The sequence below is a fragment of the Habropoda laboriosa genome, unplaced genomic scaffold, assembly GCF_001263275.1.
Source record: "Habropoda laboriosa isolate 0110345459 unplaced genomic scaffold, ASM126327v1 scaffold801, whole genome shotgun sequence".
Lineage (NCBI taxonomy): Eukaryota > Metazoa > Arthropoda > Insecta > Hymenoptera > Apidae > Habropoda > Habropoda laboriosa.
The window spans coordinates 725,426-737,290 of NW_017101026.1; the positions used below are offsets into that span (position 1 = coordinate 725,426).

The 11,865-nt window shown below is 49.4% G+C and overlaps 1 long non-coding RNA gene across 1 annotated transcript in view; it reads left to right on the plus strand.

The window, feature by feature from the left end:
* The first annotated feature begins 1,965 nt into the window (after positions 1–1,965).
* Positions 1,966–11,865, plus strand: part of LOC108577962 — a 22,085-nt gene continuing 12,185 nt past the window's right edge. The window contains exon 1 of the long non-coding RNA XR_001891454.1: positions 1,966–2,526. This is a non-coding gene — a long non-coding RNA (uncharacterized LOC108577962). The remainder of the gene's footprint in view (positions 2,527–11,865) is intronic.

Genomic DNA, 11,865 nt, shown 5'->3' on the forward strand with positions numbered 1-11,865 from the left:
GAAGGAATTTCTGAAATTTTTCTAAAATGGAGCACGAGTCTCTCTGTTCTTCTCTTACTTTTACTTTTACTACTTTCCTTTTATTTCGTACTTTCCAAGTATTATGTAGCGTTTCGTAAGAAAATCGTATTAACGAAAATTCGTCCAGAGTGGGAAACTCTTGCCTAGCACGATATCTCCACGCGCGGCGTACCAAATCGCAGGTAAAGGCAATTGGACCAACGACCACGACGACGACGGCGACGACGGCGACGACGACGATGGCGAGGACGACGATGACGGTATCTACTATCGCAGGTACAGAGAGGGAGAGAGACAGAGACTCGTAGACGGTGCAATGGTGCAGAGTTTCGCGATTCCTGGCGACTGGTCTAAGGAAAGAAGAGCAGGCAGCGGTGTGCGAGCAAGTAGGTACTCGTAACTCGTGCTACGTAGAGGACGGTGGCACGGCGTGGTGACCGTGCGTGTGGCGGCGGTTCGACTCGTCGAGAACGGTGGCAGTGACGAAGGTAATGGTAGTGGTCGTGGTCGTGGTAAACGTCAACACGACGACGACGACGACGAGAGTACGACTACGAGAAGGACGAGGACGGAGGCGGCGGCGGCGACGTCGACAACGTCGACAATAAGGAGTAGAATGGTAGTGGTGTGGAGTAAAGGAAGGTTTCGAGTACGTATTGGTCCGCGTATGTACACGCTGGTAGAGAACACGCATAGTGGTAGAGAAGAGCTAGTGGTATGCGTAGTGGTGGTGGTGTGCGTAGTGGTAGTAGTACTAGTAGTAGTAGTAGTAGTAGTAGTAGTAGCAGTAGCAGTAGTGGTAGTGGTGGCGCGAGTCGACGGTGAGGAGGATAGTGGTGGTGTTGCTCGGGCGGTGGTGGTGGTGGTGGTGGTGGGACGAAGATGGTGGGGTGGTTGGATGGCGGCGCTCCTAGCGCGCAAGCCGCACCGTCCGACGCGGATGCAGTTACGGGAGCGCAGCGCGACCCAATGCAACTCGACGAACGTCGCATATCCGGAGCCGGATCAAACGTCGAGGCCTGGGCAAGTGGTGCGTGTGCGTGTGTCGCTTCATCTCCCTCTCGCCTGTGCGCCCGTGGAACGCGCGAGAGAACAAGGGGGAGTGTGTGACGGGTAAAGACGGAAGCAACGGAGGGACCCCGGAAATTAGAAGAAACGGTGTTTTTTTTTTCAAGGCGGTGCGCGTCTCCTTGAGAAAATCGCAGAGACAGAGAGACCGAGAGCGAGAGAGACACAGACAGAGAGAGGGGGAGAGGGACGAACAGAGAGAGAGAGAGAGAGAGAGAGAGAGGGTGGGAGAGAGTGAGCGAGAGAGAGAGAGGGGGGGAGAGAGAGAGAGAGAGAGAGAGAGAGAGTGAGAAGGCAACGGAGAGGAGAAGAAGGCGAAACAAGCCTGTCGAACTGTCCTGTGTACAATTGTAAATCCAAAGAAACGCGCTGTCCTTTGGATCGGAGAAGCGTTGTTGTCGTCGTCGTCACACCGCTGTTGCTGCTGTTGCTGCTGTTATTGTGTACGCGGCTTGCCCTTTTCGGACTCACGCCCTCGCCGCGTAAACTTGGTTCCGTTCTTGTGATCACGAGGGAACGCTCGGTTCTCGTGGAGAGGAACCACCACCGGCGCGAGTCTGAACGATCGACGTGAATCGTCGTGAATCGTGAACGATAGGCGAGAACGGAGTGGAAGGAAGGAGGGAGGAGAGGCACCGGTGTTTGGCGTGTTGGTCGCCAGTGAGACAGAAGGATAAGAAGGTGGAATCGGTGGAAAACGCGGTTCCGTCGGTGAGAATCGCGCGGCTCCAATTTCCCCGTCGCTCGAATCTAATTGGAGTTGGCGAAGGAAACGACACGAATGGAAAAGGGTAACGCACGAAGGGAGGCGAAGGAATAAAGGAAGAAACGGAGCGACGACGAGTGCTGGAACGAGAGAGAGAGAGAGAGAGAGAGAGAGAGAGGGGGGGGGGGAGAGAGGGAGAGAAAGAGGCGAGTACGAGCGGCGGTCTCGAGAGGATCGGAAGGATCGAAGAACGGAGGAGAGCAACAGGCTCCTAGCGTGGAAGGAAAACGGTGGAGGGGAGGCGGTACAACTGGAGAGTTCGGTGCAACCGTCGATTCCATTTCGTTAGTTCGCGCTCGATCTCCTTTTTCGTACGCGTGTCAGTCTACGAAAGAGCTACGCTCGACGCTGCTTGGAAGGAGACCTTGTCGGTTTCGCGGCCGTCATTCGGGTTTTCGCGGTCGCCTGGTGTTTCGTTCGTTCGACAGTTTTTTTTTCTTCTTTCCTTTCACGGTGCGTGATAAAGCATCGGCAGCATCGCAGCGAGGAGGCGGGAAGGCGAGCGAGCATCTGATCAATTTGGAGGAGAACGATGTCGAGGAAGGCGACGATGGTGGTCGAGCGCGGCTACCGGCTCGGCACGAGAGTGGCGAGCCGCTACCAACGATTCTGAGGACGTCGTCCCTCGTAGAAGAAGGAAGTACGACCCGTAATCCTTCCTGCCCGCGACAGTGAGTACACCGCTGCTTCGTTGCATATTCCTTGGTTTTTCGTGAAAAATCGTCGCGTCGCGTCGTAGAAACGCGATTATAGAACAGCAACGCATGTTGTACACGCGTACACGTACGTACATGTGTGCGCGCGTTTCCTTCGGAGTGTGCGAGGGGGCCTGCGTGAACGTGTGCACATGTACGTTCATGTGAGCGATCCCTCACGCGCGCGAGCCACACACCGAGAGGGAAGAAAGGAAGGGGCCCCAGGAGGGGGAGGGCAAGCGCGAGCAAGACGGCATATTACGAAGGAGAGCGCGAGAGCGAGAGAGGGAGGGAGAACGAGAGAGAGAGACGGAGGAGGAGGGAGCGAGATAGAGGGATATAGAAGGGGCGAGAAGGGAGGGAGGAAAAGAATCAGGGGGAAAGATAGAGACGGAAAGAGGAGTGCCCTCGCGTGCGCGTGTGTGCATCGAACGAGCGTGTGCACGTGTCATCGTATGCGATTCTAGATGCGTGAGAGAGCAAGAAAGACGAGGTTGTCGGGCCGCGGTGAGGAGAGGTCGAAGGGGAAGGAGATCGACAGCCCACAAGACGGACTAGAGAGCTTCTTAGACACCAAAATGGCCGAAAAGACTGCCGCGCTCTTCTCAGAGCCACGCCGACACGTTTCTTCTTTGCTTCCACTTGCTTCCTTTTTTCCCACGTTTTCACCGTCGGATCGCTTCGCTATCTACCTATGCGACAATTTTCAAAATGAAAAGCAAGAGTGTTTCTTCGCAAGTAATCCTCCTCTTCCACGGACACCGAGGGAGTCCTTCTTTTTTTCGTACGGTGGTTCGTTTTACGTCTCATTAGTCACTCAGGTACTCTCTTATCGGTGTTTCGTCTACGATCGTCTCTACCTTCCTTCGTCGAGTCTTCCCTCTCGTATAACGAGTGACCTCGTTACGTTCGCTCGAGCCGGTCTTATGTCGCGTCCGTTACGTCTCTCCCTCTGGGGTTCCTCTGGTTTCGATGTCTGGCCGACGCTGGTTGCCAGGCGTCCCGCAGGAGCTCCGAAATGTCGCGCGACGCCTCAGCGGAAACGAGAAACGTCTCTTCCCACTTTGCCACGCGAGAAATCTTCCCGACCAAATCTTCCTCCTCGATCTTCTTCGATTTCTCCCCAACGAAAGTCCATCGAACCGAACCTTTTTATTTTTCCGCAGCCTGAATTTCCAACAACTTTTCGCTAATTCGAGAGCTGCTAAATAGGTAGTCGCCGTTATGCTTTGGTACAGGGGATTGCGAAAGCATAGGCAACGCGTCACGTGTTCCGCAGGGGAACCTGTCGCTCCACACGGAACACGTAACGACGACCGGTAGGTACGCGTGCATTTTCAACATCCAAGGGCAACCGAAACGCCAAAGTCGTGGGTGTACGTGCACTCGAATCCTCGGTTCGTTTGTCCTTTCGACTTTTCTTTCCCAGTCGAAACTTATCTCAGATAAGTTTTCCCTTCGGCTGACCGAGCCACGGGCAACGAGGTTTCACCAATGAAATTTCCTTTCGATAACACGATACACCTGATCGGAGCGGGTAAACAGATTCTCTGGTGTTTACGTGCCAGGCGCATCGGTTGCATTATAACCGATCGAGCGTTGCTCGCTTGCTTCGCGAGGCAATTAGAACACGCGGATGCCAGGAAAACGCTGTCCACGTTTACGTTACTCCACGTAGAGTTTCCGGTTACGCAGCTCCTCTCGTCTCTCTCGTTCTACGCCAGAATTTCCGTAAATGGTTCACGGAACCGTAATCTCCGTGGAAAGTTGAGATAACGACTGGATTGAGGATGTTTAGAAGAGCGAGGAAAAATCACGCGTTAGGCCGAGCGTGATTCAGTTGCCACGGCGACGACGATTCATTCTTAACCTCGAATACGCGGCGATAAAGCTCGGGGCAGCCGCTTCTTGATAAATCGACGCGGCGGCGTTCCTCCGGAAATAGCGGACGTCTGCATTTATGTCAGTCGAACGTTTCACCAGGCGTTTAAGGTAGACATTTATTGACGCGATAACTTAGTAAAATTAACACCTGCCGGGGGAAGGTTACGCCTTGCTTGGATTAGGAGTAAACAGAGGGTTCAAGTTCAGACGACGTATCGCCAAAGAAATGAACATTTCCTTATCTCCTGTAACAGTTCTCCTTCTAATCGTTACTTTTACAGTTTAACGAGCTTACATTTAACCGTCTGCCGAAGATGTTGGTTAGGTTCCCCGGTGAACGTCTACGTAGGTAACAGAAAGTCGCGTTATTGGAAAACAGAATTGGTAACAGAAATGTCGCGATAATAGCTCGTGTTTTCGCGCGACCTTGCCACATCCAGCAGACCGCGTTTCGACAAAAAACCACGCGCGGAGAATTCGCGATTATTCGAGCAGTTTCGTGGAAGCTGCATTTCCAGAAAGTACCTACGCGGGGGTTTTCGAGCGCGTGTCACGAAACATCCGCCGCGACGCGACGGTGACGTGGAAAAATTTGCGAATCAAAATCGGAAGAAAGAGGGGGGAAAAAAAAAGAAAAACAGGCGAATACGCGAAATACCTACGTGTATCCGAAAGCACGCGTGTCGCGATGTCCAGAGTTATCGAATTTTATTTCTCTTTCTGCCCGTGTCCCCGCGCGGCTTCGTTGTGACGGCACCTTTATCTGGAACGCGTTTTGGATCGGTGTACGCAACGATCGAGAAAGTTCCGCGCGTTTCATTGACAGGCTGCCGTTTTCAATCAACGTGCCGGTTCAAATGCAAACTATCGGCAAGCCTGGCAGTCGGATCCACCCGAAAGTTTCCCGTTGTAAACGAAAATTTTTCAGCCAGCGAACCGAAGGCGGCCGAAAGCATGGCCGATTTCATAGAAATTCAAACGGTTCTTGCGACGAAAAGGAAAAAAACGAAATAAAACTAAAATGGTTTCGCAACGTATAAATAGAATTGGCGATGACGAGGAAGAAGTTGTAGCGCGTGGTGGGTTTCGCAAGTTAGCAGCGAGTCTAACGAAAGAAGTGACCGATATTAATTGTAGACACTGGTGGCCGATCCGCCATGTCAAAAGTATACAAAGGATCGCGAGCCACATCGAATCGTGCAAACGATTGTCGCAACTGCATCAAATAATAGCGGATTTACATATCGCGCTCGCGGTGCACGTGACAATTATTCATGTAATCCGTTGTCATCCTAGGTCTGCTATGTTCGTATGATAATAACCAATATGGAATTCTCTTCGCGTGTTGACAGTGGACTACATGGTAACGGCTGAGGATCGTGTGCGGCATCTTTAAATTTCGAAATGAACTCATTTATGTATACATCGAAAATACCTTTCCGATCGAGCGCAATCCCGGAATCGACGTTCTTTTCAAATTTATCACAGAGCGGATTGCCACGCGATTATTCTACCGTGTTATTAGATAGTAGAACCCCCCGAGCTCTCGCCAAAAATCAATATCGAGCGTAATCTACCGCGCATAGATTCGAGGTTCACAGTTTCCGCGTACACCGTGTATATACGCAGGTTCTCCGCTAAGGTCGTTTCGAAATCCCTCAAGTCACCGGTACTAATTTTGAGTCGCCGGTAGTTCACGGTGAAGTTACGATCACCACGGCGTAGCGTCTTGTTTTAGAAAGCAGAAATTTGCCTTATTTAGTAGGTTAAACTAGAAAATTCGGTTTGACCTCGATTTAGAACGACAGGCATAGCGTGTCAAAGTCCTTAAGTAGCGGCGAGAGGTTTCCATCGAGCCTTCAGTCCGAGCTTCTCCCCACCTCTCTCTCTCTCTCTCTCTCTCTCTCTCTCTCTCTCTCTCTCTCTCGTCGTCGTCGTCGTCTGACGTTCGAAAATCGCCGAAGCAAAATTTTCGCGGACTTGAAACGGAGCGCGTGAGGGGAAAGGGGAGAGCGAGCAATCGGGGAAATGTTTGTAAAGCGTGTACCTCGTTGCGTAATGTTTACAAGAAATCCGCGCGTCGAACGCGTCGAACGCGTCGTTTTACGAACCTGCTATTTATTACACGATGGTTTTACGCATCGCGGGACATAGTATTTGCATGTTACGTGTGAATATAGACGAATATAAGGAAGAAAGGTGAACAGAGGAGGTGGCGGCGCCGTGGAATAACGTAGGAATAGTTGTCGAATAGGAGAAAAAAGAAATTAGCTTAATCGGAATTCGCGTTGAATTACAGGAGGTGAAAGGCGATAAACTGTCGCGAAAAAATAATTACTGCAAAAGCGATGATTCAGTCCCGAGGTTGATCGATAACGCGGCGCGTCGCGTCGCGCGTTGCTCGGTACAGTTTTCGCGACGCGGAGAATAGGTGGGGAAAAAAATGAAACAACGATAGAGCATCGGCGTCGCGTTGTTCTCGGGCGCCATCGCGCGAAACGAATAAGGATATTAAATGCAACAGAATTTTACAGCTCGCGTAAAATCCGAAGTCGGCAGTTTTTATGTAAAATAAACACCGGTGGCCCGTTTGAAATAACGATAATTAAATTCGAACGAATCGTAATGGACCTTTTTCATTTTAATGTTTCGTGAAAACAAAATGTACGCCTGAAGTGCCCTTTCGAATATTTGCATCCCGCAAAATTCCATGGAACAATACGCAGTCATGAAAATGCACGTGAAAAATTAACACAACCAATTTGCCGCGCGCCACAGTTAATTCTGTTACGCTTCGTCACATAAATTCGCCAGAAAACCACGATACTGCCCCGGCATTTAATTCCAACAATGGAATCGCGGTATCCTGTAAAACGTGTAAGTATTCCCCGATATGATCGTGAAAATCGTTTATAATTTTCGCCAGGTCCGGCTGCAACGGGGATGAACAACAACCGTGGCAGTGGGAAAGATGGAAAAAGAAAGAGGGGGGAGAAAAACGAAAAAATACACGTAGAAGAGGCGAAAGCTAAATTCACCTGCGCACACACCAGGGATAATTCGTTTATTTGTTGCGGCAAGCTGGCGTAGAAAAATGCAATTCTCTATTCCGAAAAATATTACGAAGAAAAAGGGGCTCGCGCATGACCGCCGTGGATCGTTTGCACTTTTGCAAAAACCTGGCTGGATGCGGTGTAAAAAACGGGGCAAACGAAGTATGTCCGTTACGTTTAAGCGCAAACCTTTAGTTTCTAAGCCCGGTGTGCAACAGGTTGCGCCATTATGACAACTTGAAAACTCCGCTTCCACGAATATTTTCAAAATTCTTTCTCTCTTTCTACACTCGCTCGGTCCTTTTGTGCGGCTGGCTCCACGTAGAATTATTCTTCATTGTTTCCCTCTGAGTCGCGAATTCTTACACTTCCACGCTCTCTCTCTCTCTCTCTCTCTCTCTCTCTCTCTGTGTACTTGAGACGCTGACGAAAGAATTCGAATTGCGCAAAAGCTTTTCAATTGAAAACGAACGCTCGGAATAACCCGCGCACCTTTTCCCGCAACGCACCGTACTCAAACACTTTTAATGATTATTACTTACGCCTCGCCTGACCACTACAGCCAGAAACCGAATCCCTTTGTCGTGCCCGGGAAACCCTGCGTTTTCCGACCCACTACCTCGTTCTTTCGCTTCGACTAAGGACCAATCGACCCTGGTCCTCAAAAAAAAAAAAAAAAATCCAACTCGATCGTTCATCGTGAAAAAAAAAAAGAAAAAAAGCAACGAATCTGACCCACTTTTTAATTTGCCATTCTACCCGCTCTAATGCTACTTCCAACTTAACACTTTGACTGCTCCTCCGGTTGTTTTTTCATTTCGATACATCAGCCCTGCGAGGCTCAACTTTTCTCCAACTAATCGTGCACAGTGGCTAGTTGGCTAGTACCTGACGCGCAAAGTCCGAGAAAACGAAATAGTTACATTTTTACTCGGTACAGTTCACCATGTACAACGTATATACATATGTATGTAGTGGCGACTCTTTAGATTCTTCGTAAAATCGTACACTATATATGTACATATAAATGTAGGTATAGAAAAAGAAAAAACTTGTCGTCGATTTATGAACGACCATGATACACAGACTGGTGGCAGTCAAAGTGTTCCAAAGGTACTATACGGGATAAAAGGTTTCAACTAGCTTAGCGAATTAAAACGAACCGAATGAGCAGGTTTTAAAATGGGTCTGAGCAATCGTCTCCGATGTACTAGGAGAAAGGCTAGAGCTGAATCGCGTCGCGCGACTGCACGTGGATTCTAAGCTGGCAGAAACGCGACGATGCGCCGGTTAACTGCGGTGACATTCAAAATGCTTAGGCCATGGAGAGTCTATGCGAGCGTTACGATAGGCAGAGAGAAGAAGGGTGCCTTGGCGACGCGGGGGAGAGGGGTAGCGACGGGCGGCTCACGCACATTCACGTTCGCACCAATGCGTTTCTGCATTAGTACTGTTGGTAGTATGTGCGGTCGCGCGGTCGCCCAAGCAAAATGGCCGGCAGATTTAGACTTACGTAACGCGTGTGCATGTGCCGAACGCGCGCGGTCCGGTAACGTTGGTCCCAGCTATTTTTCTTCCGCGACGCCTCGCCTGGAAATGGTGGGGGGAGTCAGAAATGAACGCGTCGATTCCTTACGGACGTCAGCTCTCTCTCTCTCTCTCTCTCAGTCTCGCTGGTAAACGACAAGAAAAGAAAAAGAATGCGTTCGTGCGTCAGTCGGGTCTCTTGTCTTCCCGTTTGGGTTTTCTAGCGTGAAAATGAAAAGTTGCAAACGCCTGCACGATGAATTTAGATCAACGAGTGTCGCCTCGAGGGTCAGCATATTAAAGCCTACGTAATGGCTTCACGTGTTGAACACGATACCGAGCATCTTTCTTATCGTCCCTCTGCTAAAGACGTATACCCGTGGAGTACCAACAGTGTTCTTTGTTCTTCACACTGTAATTCTGTCGAACCGGTCGTTTAAATCTATGCATAATAGGCGTGCATAACATTTCGCGTAAGTAGATAGAAATGGGCAAGGTGGAACTTGCACCGTGTCGTGTGAAATTTGTCAAGGGCCCGTGAAGGATTCATAGAGAAACTGACAGTATTAGAGCAACTTGCCAGGTGAAACTTTGTATCGAGTTCTTTGTAAAAGTGCGGTTACAACTCTTGCGATTCGTTTCGATTGTTCGTTTCCTTCGCTCGTCCGTTACGAGACTTGTCTGTCCAGTAGGATAGCTGCATCGCGTTTAAACATTCAGAGGTTTCCGCGCAACACTTACGGTAGTATATACATATAGGTAGACACGGTGGAACGTGTACACATAGTTGGACGTGTATCGAGGTGTTGGCGAATAAGAAAAGCGTTCAAAAGGTGAATTAGAAAACTGATGGGTAGATTTAAGGTTGCGTAACTTCACGTGTCCCATCTTGACAAGGTGTCCTCGACTGAAAGTCTTCCTTTCAGTTATATTTAACCAGCCCGTGTGCACTGCCTACGTACGCGTATGCGCGGGTCGCATCGGTTAGGTAGGTTTTTGCGAAATGTTAATTAGCCGGAGGAAAGGTACGGATCATCCAAGATTCTGCACGTTCCGCGCATACCGCGGCGAGGCGTTGATTCTCTTGTTGCATCTTTCGCGATAGGTATCAAAAAAGTTCTTGAAGAGAGGAGAAGAAAGTATTACGACAAAAGCCGATAGGAAGCTATATTGTGCCATTAGATACGGCAGGATGCGCATCTAAATGGGAATACAGATCGTGCCGGTTTACTCTTCGAATCGTGCTGCATTTATTCATGGACCATGTCCAGAAAGGAGGAAATGTAAAAATAAACGTTTCGACTGTTCTCCGCGAGCACCCATTTGGTACGACGCGAGCCTCTCTCTCTCCGGTTGGATCGATTAATTAGGGAAACAAACGACATCGATCACTTCTGATATCGAACGAACACGACAGATCCCACGCCGCAACGTTTTGAATTTGTCTCCGGACCGCGTTAATGAGATGTGGATGATGATTCATTCGTGCGCAACAGTACGCGCCGTCCTTTCACCGGGAGAGTGTGGACATCACACGGGCGATCGCGATAAAAGTTGACGAATATTTTCACGAAGGCGCGCGAGCCTCCAACACACACGCGCGTAAAATCGAAGAGCTCGGATGGAGAAGATACGTTCGATGGAATAATCTTGAATCTGAAATGCCCACGTGCGATTTGTTCGGTGGTTGAATAGATGCAGGCGAGCGACACATGCACGTACGTATACCGTCGACGCGCGTCGAGTTAGCCTGAAAATACGTCGAGGAATTTTCGAAGCGTGAGAACGAAGAAAGAGAAAGATACGGTCGACTTTGACCGAGGATAACGTCGCGTAGGTTACTGTCCAAGCCGCGCTTTAGAACGGCTAATGGACCAAGACTCTATTAATATTGATAATGGCGAAAATCAGGCCAATAAGCGGCCATGCTACTGATCGCGTTCGAGGATACGCCGTCTACGTACAGATTAACTTGCAGCCACGGTACAGAGTGTCGGTTTGCACAGTCGACGTTCTCTCTCGCTCTCTTTTTCTCTCTTCTTAACCTTCCAGGCGCATTCAAACTCTGTTAACTATTCGAACGGGGATATTCTTAAATATGGTTTGAAAAGCGTACTTTAAACGTGCCTTTAATTTACCCAGTTAAAAGTATCCGTGTGGTCTGCTAACTCCACTTGTGGAACCTCTCCCCGATTTTATTCCTTCTTTCGATACTAATCATTTTCAACGTCCTCTCCCCCCCTCCCACTCTCTCTCTCTCTCTCTCTCTCTCTCGCGTTCGTATCCCGGTTCACGTTTAGTCGTAGTTCACTTCTTATTAAGATCTTATCATCGGTGACGTAAGACGTCGTGGACTGAAACGTGGCACTGTGCGCTGTTCCACACCAATTTTTCCTGTTTTTGCCACTCTTACGTCACCGTGCAACCACGCGAAATCGTTTCGAACAAGATCAACGTGGTCAAAAGTAATCATTACAACGTTATATTACACGCTTCTGCGCACTAGTGTCGTTAGCCGTGTGCCACGACGCTGGCTCGCTCGCTCGCTCGTCCCCCAGCGACGCTCATCTTTGAGATTTAATCGAGAAAAAGGCCGATCGATGCATCGCTCCAACTTATTCGTAATCCGTAGCTGCAAGTAGCTTTTCCATCACAGATTATACGGAGCATGGTAACCGTTCCGTAAGCTTCGAGTGCAACGGACGTTCGTCAGCCGTAAAGCAGCGTTCGCTAATTATTGCAGCTGCCATTGACACGCGCTTAGTAATAGAACAACACCGAAATATGTATTATTAAGTGAACGGAGGAGGGAACGAGAGCAGCTTGATCGAACGATTTCTCGATAGAAACA